Source organism: Loxodonta africana, chromosome 5 (genome assembly GCF_030014295.1).
Source record: "Loxodonta africana isolate mLoxAfr1 chromosome 5, mLoxAfr1.hap2, whole genome shotgun sequence".
Lineage (NCBI taxonomy): Eukaryota > Metazoa > Chordata > Mammalia > Proboscidea > Elephantidae > Loxodonta > Loxodonta africana.
In genome coordinates, this window is record NC_087346.1 from 94,568,304 (window position 1) to 94,582,836 (window position 14,533).

The window sequence follows — 14,533 nt, forward strand, 5'->3', positions numbered from 1 at the left end:
AATGCATTTTGATGAAGTGAAAGCTTAAGTAGATTAGAATACAATGTTGCATATTTCCCAGCAGAAGAAAATCTTTACCCAAATAGAAACATGGGTATATCAGAGTCATATGCATTAATATATTCCATATCTACACATCTGCATGTTTAGTATATAATTATATTCATTTCTTGAATATCCAATATCTGATTAGTGTTTTTGTGATTATGAAGTAAAAGAAGAGAAAAAAAAAGAATACAAGGCTGTTCATTCTAGGCTTCAGAGGATGTTTGCTTCCTGATGACAGACATCAGGTTTCATTGTCATACAAGCAAAGGTACCTGATTTTTTTGTAATTGATCAGGTTCTTGAAATCAGACAATCATATTTATCAGATTTTTTATGATTAACTAGACTTCTGAGACACCTTTCCCATGAAACAAATTTATAGAAAGTTATACCTTAACCAAGATGCGAGTTTACCGATTTACAATACAAAGCAAAATGTAATAACTGTGCTAATAAACCAGATTCTCATTTCTAATTTCAAGGTATCTGGGGAATTTAATCAGCAACTGGAACATTTTTTGTTAACATTTGGTCAGAATGAAGACCAAAGGATAGCTTGTAGAGTATTTCAGATCCGTGGGAATAACCTTGCTTATATGTAGACTCTCTCAACACATCTATTTTTAACCTTTTAATCTCTTGTTACAAAGAGTAATATATTTTGACCATATTCCTGTTTTTTTAGAGTGAATCTCTTTTAAATATTTATCCTTTCCTTCAATACATTGACCCCAAACACTTTACTACATTATTTTTTTAATTAAAAAAATACAGGTATGCTAAGCATAATAGAAGACTTCTTATCCAAATGTGTGGAGTTGGTTAATCAAAAAATTCAGCTAAAACTGGGGGGGGATGTGGAAGAAATTTTTTTTAATAAACAAACTGAAATCCAGTAATCAGTTTTTATGTTACATTTACAAATTATTTTCTTTGGGTTTGGCATTTGGGTTAACTTTGTTTCTTATATTACATCCATAATACATTATCTTCTATTTTTCAAGAACTGTTTCAAAAGAAGCAAAAATTCTAGCCAGACCTCTATCGAAACTGATGCAAGTCATGGTAAAGTGAAAATAAGAAAGGCCTCTGGTACACATAAGGGGAAGCACTTAACTATGACTGAAGAAGCCATAAAAATTTTCCAAAGAAGCAGATATTTAGAACAGAGTCTTGGAAAATAAGACTTTTAATGAGATCAAAGACAAGAAAATCATTCCAAACAAATGACACAGTATGTTAAAATACATGAAGTTGATCAATAAAACTTTCAGAAATCTGTGTGAGGAATTTTCATATATTGGGTGGAAAGTTAGCAGAAGTCTATGTATAAAATATAGAGTCTAGAGATAAGAAAGATGTTGGAGGATTTTAATCAGGTGGATTTTTTTTAAAAATCAAATTTGTAGTTTAGGTGAGGCATTTACACGTAAAATCAATCGATAAAATTTGAGAATAGACAAAGGTCTTAGTTTTAAGTCTATGATCTGTGACATTCTGGTTCAGCAACTTTTGGCTTTTTTTTTTTCATGTATCTTAGATGTTAGTGGTGATCTCACACTTTGAATCCCAGATCTTGGGTAAAGCTATTCTAGTAAGATCACCTCAGGCTGAAATTTTTTGGCAACTCACAACCTGAATACTTACTTTTTCCTCCCCACCCCCTTTCCCATCCTCACTCTCAGTCACATACATATTTTCTGAATATGTGATAACATCTTTGAGGAAAAGCATGGTAAGCGCAGACCAAACCATGACCAGGCCTAGGGTTAATATTTTCCCATCTTTTTCAGTTTATCAGCCTCCAAAGGCTTGCAGTCCTGGATGACTTGACTGCCAGGTGCTACTATAGTATTGCTTTCACAAAGTAAAAATGAACATAGAAGATAGTTTGCTCAATTTTTCTAAGTTTTTAAGTTATATACTTGCATATGCTATTTGAATAGACGTCAAAAATATCAGCACCAACCATATATTCTGTAGGGGAAAAAAGGGCTTCTGTCATGTGAGTCGAACAAATAGAATAGGGCACCTCAGATGCTTTCCGGGTGGAATCAGCATCAAGAGATTTTGGAAACATATTTGTTTTCAAGGTAGCTGGTGATTATTGGTTCTATCACCCTTGTTCATTGACCAGAATAAGATACTGGGTCACCAAAAAAAAAAAAAAAAAAAAACAGTTGCTATTGTACTATAAAGATCTATCATGGTTTTACATAGGTTTTTTTTTTTTAATTTAATCCACACATAAATCTCAGATGTGAAACCACAAGGGGTTGGATGGGAAATACAATTTTTGTGAGACATTTTAAATGCCACATTTCTAATCACCCAGAACTTCCAGCCAGGGGATGGCTTTGTTACTTGACCACATGTGAATCATTTAGGAGGAATTTCCCCAGGAAGTTCTAGATCTTAATTACTTTTGGCAGTTCTTCCTTACCAGGTCACAAGACACTGTCAGATATAACTGAAGCCCAGCACTGACACCGCCAAGGTTCAAGCGATAACTCTTCTATGAAGGTCAGAAATACATACAGCCCTTGAGATAATATTATACTATCCCATGTACTCAATCCTCTGATGCATCTCACATGTGACATTCATTTTACATCCTCTCACATAATATTAATAGACTAATTGTACTGCTACTGGGTTTACTCTTAACTATTCAAAGATAGGACACACTGGTGGTGTAGTGGTTAAGTACTACGGCTGCTAACCAAAAGGTCAGCAGTTCAAATCCACCAGGTGTTCCTTGGAAACTCTATTGGGCAGTTCTACTTTGTCCTATAGTGTCGCCATGACTCAGAATAGATTTGAGAGCAAAGAGTTATTCAAAGATAATCCACAGTTCTCCCAATTATAATGTATTAATGTGTGAACACACAAGTGTATGTGCATGTGTGAAGCCAAGGGGTTCATGAATGGGCACATGAGCTTTTTAAGATACACACTTGCATTTATATCTTCATTCTTCAAAGTCTATTGTCATTACTACAATCATTGTAAGAAAAGAAATTTTCTAGTTTAAAGTATAACTGTGTTTTAGCAGAATTTTACCAGAAATTTTGAGCCGTTTGCCAGAATTCTTTTTTTCCCAGATTTCTTTTTAATGAGATGCTTGTTTATTAGAAAACCTTCAATTTTTTTTTTTTTTAATTGAGCATCTCAAAAAACTTTGTGTACTGGTGGCTACCTGTTAAGTTACTAACAATGCCTGCACTATAAACTGTACCTCTTTATTGCTAGGTTAAATAAATGAAAGAACACTTTGATGGAAAGAAAATCTTCCTAGATAGTGAATTAAAAATGATGTATACAAAATAGTTAAATATAAATAAATAAAATTGAACAAAGCAACAGAGAAATTTAAAGTAGAAAGAAGAAATGGAGCTGTTTCTCTATATACATCTAAAGCTTTTATCTAAAGTCTCTTGGAAATTTCCTTGCAATTACTATCCAGGCTCTAAAAATCCAGCATTAATATGGTAGATAAAGAAAATTAATTTGACTTCATATAATAAACAAAATATAATAATAAAATTCAAACACGGAAGTGTAGAAGAAATGAACAAATAAGGAAATACCTAAAAGATTTTATTATGAATGGTAGTAGGTAGGAAAAATGTACAAACAGAAAAGCATAATAACATAACAATAAAAATTATAAACTGGGAGGGCGGGGCCAAGATCGCGGACTAGGTAGACGCTACCTCGGATCCCTCTTGCAACAAAGACTCGGAAAAACAAGTGAATCGATCACATACATAACAATCTAGAACACTGAACAACAAACACAGATTTAGAGACGGAGAACGAACAAATATGGGGAAGAAGTGACTGTTTTCGGAGCGTGGAGCCAGCGTCCCAGTCAGGTAACCTTGGTGCCAGGCTTAGGTCTGGGCCCAGGGGAGCTGAACTCAAAAATCTTGAGACGGCTCAAACAAGGGGCTCAGCCCTACCTCCCTGAACTGACCCAGGGAGAGGGCCCAGCAGGTCTGTGCGGGTGGCTTGGGGACGCGGCTGGTGGGAGAAGTCCCCGGGAGGCAGTGACCGGTTTTGGAGCCCAGAGTGCAGTGTCCCAGCCGGGCAACCTTGGTGCTGGGCATTTGACTGGGCCCTGTCATGGCGCAAGCATGGGGCGTAGCCCTACTCCCCTGAACGAACCCCTGGAGGGGGCCCAGCCAGTCTGCGGGGGCAGCGTGGTGACACGGCTGGCAGGACGAGAAGTCCCTGGGAGGCAGCGACTGATTTTGGAGCCGGGAGTGCAGCATCCCAGGAGGGGAAACTTGACGCTGGGCTTTGGACTGGCAGCAGAGGATCTGACCGCAGCTTCAGAGGGCCAGACCCCTGGGGGCGGTCTCTACACAGCCAGCACATATAGGCGACATGCCCCTCGGGAATCTCAGATAAAATAGTCATTCCAAGCAAGACAAGCAACTTTGGCTATATTCCGAGGTGCTACTCTCCTATTTCTCTGAACCCTCCCCCACCCTTCCCAGGCGGCTTCATTAACATTGGAATTTCCTGAGCCAGAGGGAGAACGGCTCCAGCTCCACAGAGGCTTTGCTTCCCTCCCCCCCCTTTTTTTTTTTTTGGTCTTTTCCTAACCCATTCTTCCGGCCTGAGAGAAGGAACCACAAAAAAACCCAGGGACCAAAAATCCATCCCTAATTGGACTAAAAACACAGAACCAGCTACAGCCAAGCATATATGATCCAAATCTCAGACTTTCATCCTTACAGGGAACAAGGTGGCAGTTATAATCCAAAGGCAGTTCTGATAGGGATTTGACTGCATTTTTTTTTAGCGGATTTTGTGGAAAAACAAGTTTCCCAGGTCTGATATCTCTGCTTATTCAACAGAGCCCTAACTGACCCACAACAGGGAACAGAGGGCTGAAGCTTCCCCCAGAACACCTAGCCTCTTGCCTTAGGGGTCTAAGGAGGGTGACACCTACCAATCAGTAGAGGTACTTGCATTGGGGGCCTAAGGTACAGCTGCAGTGCCCTCCCACCAAGGTGCTACAGGAACAGAGACACACCTACCTCACTGACACTTGAGGGAACCCTGTCAGCATCCTGCCCCCTCCGGAGGGTGAACCCCAGCTGCTAATAGAATCTGGTGCACACAACTATCACCACTACTTGTTGAGGTGGATAGGTGTTAGGGTGCAGCACACACTTGATGACCCAAAATCAGATTCTACTCAAGAATAGTGAATAGACTAAGGCATATATATTTTGCAACAACCCAAACCAGCTGATAATAGGTCATAAGTAAGTCAAGGGCGACAACAAACAAAACAGCACAATCTAGTAGCCCATCTACGTATATTGAAAGAAAACAAAACAAGATAAGACTCAGTGAGCAATTATAGAATAATGGCTCGGAGACAGCATTCAATATCAAACCACATAAAGAAGCAGACCATGACAGCTTCTACAATCCCCCCAAACAAAAGAATCAAAATCTTTCCCAAATGAAGATACAATCCTGGAATTATCAGATACAGAATATAAAAAACTAATTTACAGAATGCTTCAAGACATCAGAAACGAAATAAGGCAAACTGCAGAAAGAGCCAAGGAACACACTGATAAAACTGTTGAAGAACTCAAAAAGATTATTCAAGAACATAATGGAAAAATTAATAAGTTGCAAGAACCCATAGAGAGACAGCATTCAGAAAACCAAAAGATTAACAATAAAATTACAGAATTAGATAACGCAATACAAAGTCAGAGGAGCAGACTCGAGCAATTAGAATGCAGACTGGGAAATCTGGAGGACCAGGGAATTAACACCAACATAGCTGAAAAAAAATCAGATAAAAGAATTTAAAAAAATGAAGAAACCCTAAGAATCATGTAGGACTCTATCAGGAAGGATAACTTGCATGTGATTGGAGTCCAGAACAGGGAGGGGGGACAGAAAACACAGAGAAAATAGCTGAAGATCTGCTGACAGAAAACTCCCCTGACTTCATGAAAGACGAAAAGATATCTATCCAAGAGGCTCATCGAACCCCATTTAAGATTGATCCAAAAAGAAAAACACCAAGACATATTATCATCAAACTTGCCAAAACCAAAGATAAAGAGAAAATTTTAAAAGCAGCCAGGGAAAAAAGAAAGGTCTCCTTCAATGGAGAATCAATAAAAATATGTTCAGACTACTCAGCAGAAACCATGCAGGCAAGAAGGCAATGAGATGACATATACAGAGCACTGAAGGAGAAAAACTGCCAGCCAAGGATCATATATCCAGCAAAACTCTCTCTGAAATACGAAGGTGAAATTAAGATATTTACAGATAAACACAAATTTAGAGAATTTGTAAAAACCATACCAAAGCTACAAGAAATACTAAAGGATATTGTTTGGTCAGAAAACCAATAATATCAGATACCAGCACAACACAAGGTCACAAAACAGAACATCCTGATATCAACTAAAATAGGGAAATCACAAAAACAAATAAAGATTAATTAAAAAAAAATGCTCATAAAAGGGAATCGTTGAAGTCAATACGTAAAAGATCACAATAATCAAAAAGAGGGACTAAATACAGGTGGCATAGAACGGCCATATGGAGAGTGATACAAGGCGATATAGAACAATACAAGTTAGCTTTTACTTAGAAAAATAGGGGTAACTATTAAGGTAACCACAAAGAGGTATAACAACTCCATAACTCAAGATAAAAGCCAAGAAAAACGTAACGACTCAGCAAACATAAAGTCAAATACTACGAAAATGAGGATCTCACAATTTACTAAGAAAAAGGTCTCAGCACAAAAAAGTAAGTGGAAAAATGAAATTGTCAACAGCACACATAAAAAGGCATCAAAATGACAACACTAAACACTTATTTATCTATAATTACGCTGAATAAAAATGGACTAAATGCAACAAAAGAGACAGAGAGTCTGGGACTGGATAAAGAAACACGATCCGTCTATATGCTGCCTACAAGAGACATACCTTAGACTTAGAGACACAAACAAACTAAAACTCAAAGGATGGAAAAAAATATATCAAGCAAACAATAAGCAAAAAAGAAGAGGAGTAACAATATTAATTTCTGACAAAATAGACTTTAGACTTAAATCCACCACAGAGGATAAAGAAGGACACTATATAATGATAAAAGGGACAATTGATCAGGAAGACATAACCATATGAAATATTTATGCACCCAATGACAGGGCTGCAAGATACATAAATCAAATTTTAACACAACTGAAAGGTGAGATAGACACCTCCACAATTATAGTAGGAGACTTCAACACACCACTTTCGGAGAAGGACAGGACATCCAGTAAGAAGCTCAATAGAGACACGGAAGACCTACTTACAACAATCAACCAACTTGACCTCATTGACTTATACAGAACTCTCCACCCAACTGCTGCAAAATATACTTTTTTTTCTAGCGTACATGGAACATTCTCTAGAATAGACCACATATTAGGTCATAAAACAAACCTTTGCAGAATCCAAAACATCGAAATATTACAAAGCATCTTCTCAGACCACAAGGCAATAAACTAGAAATCAATAACAGAAAAACTAGGGAAAAGAAATCAAATACTTGGAAAATGAACAATACCCTCCTGAAAAAAGACTGGGTTATAGAAGACATCAAGGAGGGAATAAGGAAATTCATAGAAAGCAACAAGAATGAAAATACTTCCTATCAAAACCTCTGGGACACAGCAAAAGCAGTGCTCAGAGGCCAATTTATCTCGATAAATGCACACATACCAAAAGAAGAAAGAGCCAAAATCAGAGAACTGTCCCTACAACTTGAACAAATAGAAAGTGAGCAACAAAAGAACCCATCAGGCACCAGAAGAAAACAAATAATAAAAATTAGAGCTGAACTAAATGAATTAGGGAACAGAAAAACAATTGAAAGAATTAACAAAGCCAAAAGCTGGTTCTTTGAAAAAATTAACAAAATTGATAAACCATTGGCTAGACTGACTAAAGAAATACAGGAAAGGAAACAAATAACCTGAATAAGAAACGAGAAGGACCACATCACAACAGACTCAACTGAAATTAAAAGAATCATATCAGAATATTATGAAAAATTGTACTCTAACAAATTTGCAAACCTAGAAGAAATGGATGAATTCCTGGAAAAACACTACCTACCTAAACTAACACATTCAGAAGTAGAACAACTAAATAGACCCATAACCAAAAAAGAGATTGAAACGGTAATCAAAAAATTCCCAACAAAAAAAAAGCCCTGGCCCGGACGGCTTCACTGCAGAGTTCTACCAAACGTTCAGAGAAGAGTTAACTCCACTACTACTAAAGGTATTTCAAAGCATAGAAAGCGACGGAATACTGCCCAACTCATTCTATGAAGCCACCATATCCCTGATACCAAAACCAGGTAAAGACATCACAAAAAAAGAAAATTACAGACCTATATCCCTCATGAACATAGATGCAAAAATCCTCAACAAAATTCTAGCCAATAGAATTCAACAACATATCAAAAAAATAATTCACCACGATCAAGTGGGATGCAAAAAAAAAAAAAAAAAATGCAAGGCTGGTTTAATATCTGAAAAACCATTAATGTAATCTACCACATAAGTAAAACAAAAGACAAAAACCACATGATCTTATCAATTGATGCATAAAAGGCATTTGATAAAGTCCAAAACCCATTTATGATAAAAACTCTCACCAAAATAGGAATTGAAGGAAAATTCCTCAACATAATAAAGGGCATCTGTGCAAAGCCAACAGCCAACATCACTCTAAATGGAGAGAACTTGAAAGCATTTCCCTTGAGAACGGGAACCAGACAAGGATGCCCTTTATCACTGCTCTTATTCAACATTGTTCTAGAAGTCCTAGCCAGAGCAATTAGGCTAGACAAAGAAATAAAGGGCATCTGGATTGGCAAGGAGGAAGTAAAATTATCTCTATTTGTAGATGACATGATCTTATACACAGAAAACCCTAAAGAATCCTCCAGAAAACTACTGAAACTAATAGAAGAGTTTGGCAGAGTCTCAGGTTATAAGATAAACATACAGAAATGACTTGGATTTGTCTATATCAAAAAAAGAACATCGAAGAGGAAATAACCAAATCAATACCATTCACAGTAGCCCCCAAGAAGATAAAATACTTAGGAATAAATCTTACCAAAGATGTAAAAGACCTATACAAAGAAAACTACAAAGCTCTACTACAAGAAATTCAAAAGGCCATACTTAAGTGGAAAAACATACCCTGCTCATGGATAGGAAGACTTAACATAGTAAAAATGCCTATTCTACCAAAAGCCATCTATACATACAATGCACTTCCGATCCAAATTCCAATGTCATTTTTTAAGGTGACAGAGAAACAAATCACCAACTTCATATGGAAGGGAAAGAAGCCTCGGATAAGCAAAGCATTTCTGAAAAAGAAGAAGAAAGTGGGAGGCCTCACTCTACCTGATTTCAGAACCTATTATACAGCCACAGTAGTCAAAACAGCCTGGTATTGGTACAACAACAGGCACATAGACCAAAGGAACAGAATTGAGAACCCAGATATAAATCCATCCACATATGAGCAACTGATATTTGACAAAGGCCCAGTGTCAGTTAATTGAAGAAAAGACAGTCTTTTTAACAAATGGTGCTGGCATAACTGGATATCCATTTGCAAAAAAATGAAACAGGACCCATACCTCACACCAAGCACAAAAACTAACTCCAAGTGGATCAAAGACCTAAACATAAAGACTAAAACGATAAAGATCATGGAAGAAAAAATAGGGACAACCTTAAGAGCCCTAATACAAGGCATAAACAGAATACAAAACATTACCAAAAATGATGAAGAGAAACCCGATAACTGGGAGCTCCTAAAAATCAAACACCTATGTTCATCTAAAGACTTCACCAAAAGAGTAAAAAGACCACCTACAGACTGGGGAAGAAGTTTCAGCTATGACATCTCCGACCAACGCCTGATCTCTAAAATCTGTATGATTCTGTCAAAACTCAACCACAAAAAGACAAACAACCCAATCAAGAGGTGGGCAAAGGATATGAACACACACTTCACTAAAGAAGATATTCAGGCAGCTAACAGATACATGAGAAAATGCTCTCGATCATTAGCCATTAGAGAAATGCAAATTCCAACTACGATGAGATTCCATCTCACTCCAACAAGGCTGGCATTCATCCAAAAAACACAAAATAATAAATGTTGGAGAGGCTGCGGAGAGATTGGAACTCTTATACACTGCTGGTGGGAATGTAAAATGGTACAACCACTTTGGAAATCTATCTGGCGTTATCTTAAAGAGTTAGAAATAGAACTACCATACAACCCAAAAATCCCACTCCTCGGAATATACCCTAGAGAAACAAGAGCCTTCACACCAACAGATATATGCACACCCATGTTTATTGCAGCTCTGTTTACAATAGCAAAAAGCTGGAAGCAACCAAGGTGTCCATCAACGGATGAATGGATAAATAAATTGTGGTATATTCACACAATGGAATACTACGCATCGATAAAGAACCGTGACAAATCTGTGAAACATTTCATAACATGGAGGAACCTGGAAGGCATTATGCTGAGCGAAATGAGTCAGAGGCAAAAGGACAAATATTGTATAAGACCACTATTATAAGATCTTGAGAAATAGTATAAACTGAGAAGAACACATACTTTTGTGGTTACGAGGGGGGAGGGAGGGAGGGTGAGAGAGAGTTTTTTACTGATTAATTAGTAGATAAGAACTGCTTTAGGTGAAGGGGAGGACAACACTCAATATATGGAAGGTCAGCTCAATTGGACTGGACCAAAAGCAAAGAAGTTTCCGGGATAAAATGAATGCTTCAAAGGTCAGCGGAGCAAGGGCCGGGGTATGGGGATCATGGTTTAAGGGGACTTCTAAGTCAATTGGCAAAATAATTCTATTGTGAAAACATTCTGCATCCCACTTTGAAATGTGGCGTCTGGGGTCTTAAATGCTAACAAGCGGCCATCTAAGATGCATCAATTGGTCTCAACCCACCTGGAGCAAAGGAGAATGAAAAACATCAAGGTCACACAACAACTAAGAGCCCAAGAGACAGAAAGGGCCACATGAACCAGAGACCTAGATCATCCTGAGACCAGAAGAACTAGTTGGTGCCCGGCCACAATCAATGACTGCCCTGACAGGGAGCACAACAGAGAACCCCTGAGGGAGCAGGAGATCAGTGGGATGCAGACCCCAAATTCTCATGAAAAGACCATACTTAGTGGCCTGACTGAGACTAGAGGAATCCCGGCAGTCATGGTCCCCAAACCTTCTGTTGGCACAGGACAGGAACCATCCCCTAAAACAACTCATCAGACATGAAAGGGACTGGAACAGTGGATAGGAGAGAGATGCTGATGAAGAGTGAGCTAATTATATCGGGTGGACACTTGAGACTGTGTTGGCATCTCCTGTCTGGAGGGGGGATGGGAGGATACAGAGAATTGGAAACTGGTAAAATTGTCACAAAAGGAGAGACTGGAAGGGCTGACTCATTAGTGGGAGAGCAAGTGGGAGTACAGAGTAAGATGTATATAAACTTACATGTGACTGACTTGATTTGTAAACGTTCACTTGAAGCTCAATAAAAGTTAATAAAAAAAATTATAAACTGTGAGTATCAGTAGGGATTAGAAAGGTTAAAAAGGGTCTCTAAGATCGAGAGGCCTATAATAAGTATCCAATCAATGTTTGTAAATGTACATTTTACAGGAGAATTAAAACTTCAGTTGTGAAAAGCCTGTTGTCGTTGTTGTTGTTAAGTGCCATTGAGTCAGTTCCAACTCATAGCGACCCTATGCACAACAGAACGAACCACTGCCCAGTCCTGAGCCATCCTTACAATCGTTGTTATGCTTGAGCTCACTGCTGCAGCCACTGTGTCAATCCACCTCATTGAGGTTCTTCCTCTTTTCCACTGACCCTGTATTCTGCCAAGCATGATGTCCTTCTCCAGGGACTGATCCCTCCTGAGAACATGTCCAAAGTATGTAAGACGCAGTCACGCCATCGTTGCTACTAAGGGAGCATTCTGGTTGTACTTCTAAGACAGGTTTTTTCTTTCTTTTGGCAGTCCATGGTATATTCAATATTCTTCACCAACACCACAATTCAAAGGCGTCAACTCTTCTTCAGTCTTCCTTATTCATTGTCCAGCTTTAACACACATATAATGTGATTGAAAATACCATGGCTTGGGTTAGGTGCACCTTAGTCTTCAAGGTGACATCTTTACCGTTCAACACTTTAAAGAGGTCCTTTGCAGCAGATTTACCCAATGCAATGCGTCTTTTGATTTCTTGACTGCTGCTTCCCTGGCAGTTGATTGTGGATCCAAGTAAAATGAAATCCTTGACAACTTCAATCTTTTCTCCGTTTATCATGATGTTGCTCATCGGTCCAGTTGTGAGGAGTTTTGTTTTCTTTATGTTGAGGTGCAGTCCATAGTGAAGGCTGTGGTCTTTGATCTTCATTAGTAAGTGCTTCAAGTCTTCTTCACTTTCAGCAAGCAAGGTTGCATCATCTGTATAACATAGGTTGTTAATGAGTCTTCCTCCAGTCCTGACGCCCCGTTCGTCTTCATATAGTCCAGCTTCTCTTAGTATTTGCTCAGCATACACATTGAGTAGGTATGGTTAAAGAATACAACCCTGATGGACATCTTTCCTGATTTTAAACCAATCAGTATCCCCTCGTTCTGTCCGAACAACTGCCTCTTGATCTATGTAAAAGTTCGTCATGAGCTCAATTAAGTGTTCTGGAATTCCCATTCTTCATAATGTTATCCATAATTTTTTGAATGCCACATTTTTAGTGAAAAACCTAATATTAATCCACCACAAAATATCTGATATAGCACAATATATATTATTTCAAATATAAATGGATATATTGCCCTCATTTATGTGCATGTAGTTTGTACATATTTTCATAATTATAAATTAATGAATAAAATTCTATTTTTGAGCTACCGTATTTTCATATTACGAAGAAAAAGTCTCAAATAATTAATGTAAAAAATAAGGAATTCTAGTTGAGAGTTTACAATAAAAGATTCTATAATAAAATATTCTATCCAAATGTCTGCAGTCATTAATCTCTGACAAACTGAAAGGACAAAAATTCTCTTTCCTCAAAATACACTTTATTTATCAATACTCCCATCCAGTCCACAACAGATAGGCTTCCCAGGGCCACTTTAATCCTCTATTTGAATGCAGATTTCTAGATGTCGGGTTTAGAATATCTCAACAACAACAACAAAAAACCCACTGCTATAGAATATCTCAGCAATGCTAATTTTCTCTACATAAATATGACCTTACGTTCTGAAGTCCCCTTATAATTTTGTGACTCCTGTGAAAGGAACAGCCTCTTTACTAAGACTTCAAAAATAGTTCCTAAAATAAACATATCAAAGATGAACTTTGAAATTCAGATTTGAAGACTTACTAGTTTTAATTATTTAAAACATCAAATCATAGATTCTCTTTATTTAAAAATGTACTTTCTAGAGAGGTTAAATTATCAAAGTAGCAAAAATAATATCATTTTGTTTGCAACTGTTTTGGCTGCTTCCATCTGATAGGCTCTTTTCTTTTCGTTTTTCCACAATCCCTCAGGGTTATACTTGAAATTATATAAAGAAAAAGTTTAGTTTGCAGTGCATTGCCTATACATTCTGTTACAAAGATGCTTGTGTATATGCAACATATTTAGAGTCAATGAGAAGGATAAGGTAAACAAACATTCTTTCCTAAAACATCCTGCAGAGAAGAAAATGTAAGCTTTTAAGGAATTGAGCTGGACACAATATCCATAACACGTACATCACAAAAGTTATCTGATAGCTGTCACAAATGCTTCCTCTCCATTTTTGTATTTCTCTTCTCCCTCCAGAACACCTGGTCCCTCTATTCCCTTTTGTGGTATTACACTCAACAGAATATTAGCTGATTTTGGCTAGTCAGTTAAAGAGTTACTGGTGATCAGCATTGAGGTGGACAAATATAGACAGTAGCTAAAAACCTTTATTATGTACTTTTCATAAATGTGTGAAAACTTCAATGATATAAGAGGAAAAAATAATTCTGAAAGCTCTAATAGGTGCCAGAATACATATATTGGTGTCCTTGTTTGGAATCCTCCAAAGTAAATCATTTGATATATACTGCTGCTCCATGGAGTGCCATTGGAAAATTGGTAAAGGTACATGTTCAAAAGTTGCTGACCTTCTGTGTTAATAAACAGGAATAATGTTCATAAATTAAAAGATCTTAATAGAAGTGGAGTAAGTATCCCAATTTACCATGTCATGAATTTATTATTTTGATGTACATTTTGACCCACTATATGGCAATTCAAGCCCACCCATGTCTAGCACTTCTCTTACTACTTTTATATCTGAAACTGT

General features: G+C 37.5%; 1 non-coding gene across 1 annotated transcript; it reads left to right on the plus strand.

Annotated features, from left to right (window-relative positions):
• The first annotated feature begins 2,035 nt into the window (after window positions 1-2,035).
• LOC111752215 (U11 spliceosomal RNA) lies at window positions 2,036-2,172 on the plus strand. The gene has a single exon (XR_002787200.1). It is a non-coding gene; the product is annotated as a U11 spliceosomal RNA (small nuclear RNA).
• Window positions 2,173-14,533: the final 12,361 nt, after the last annotated feature.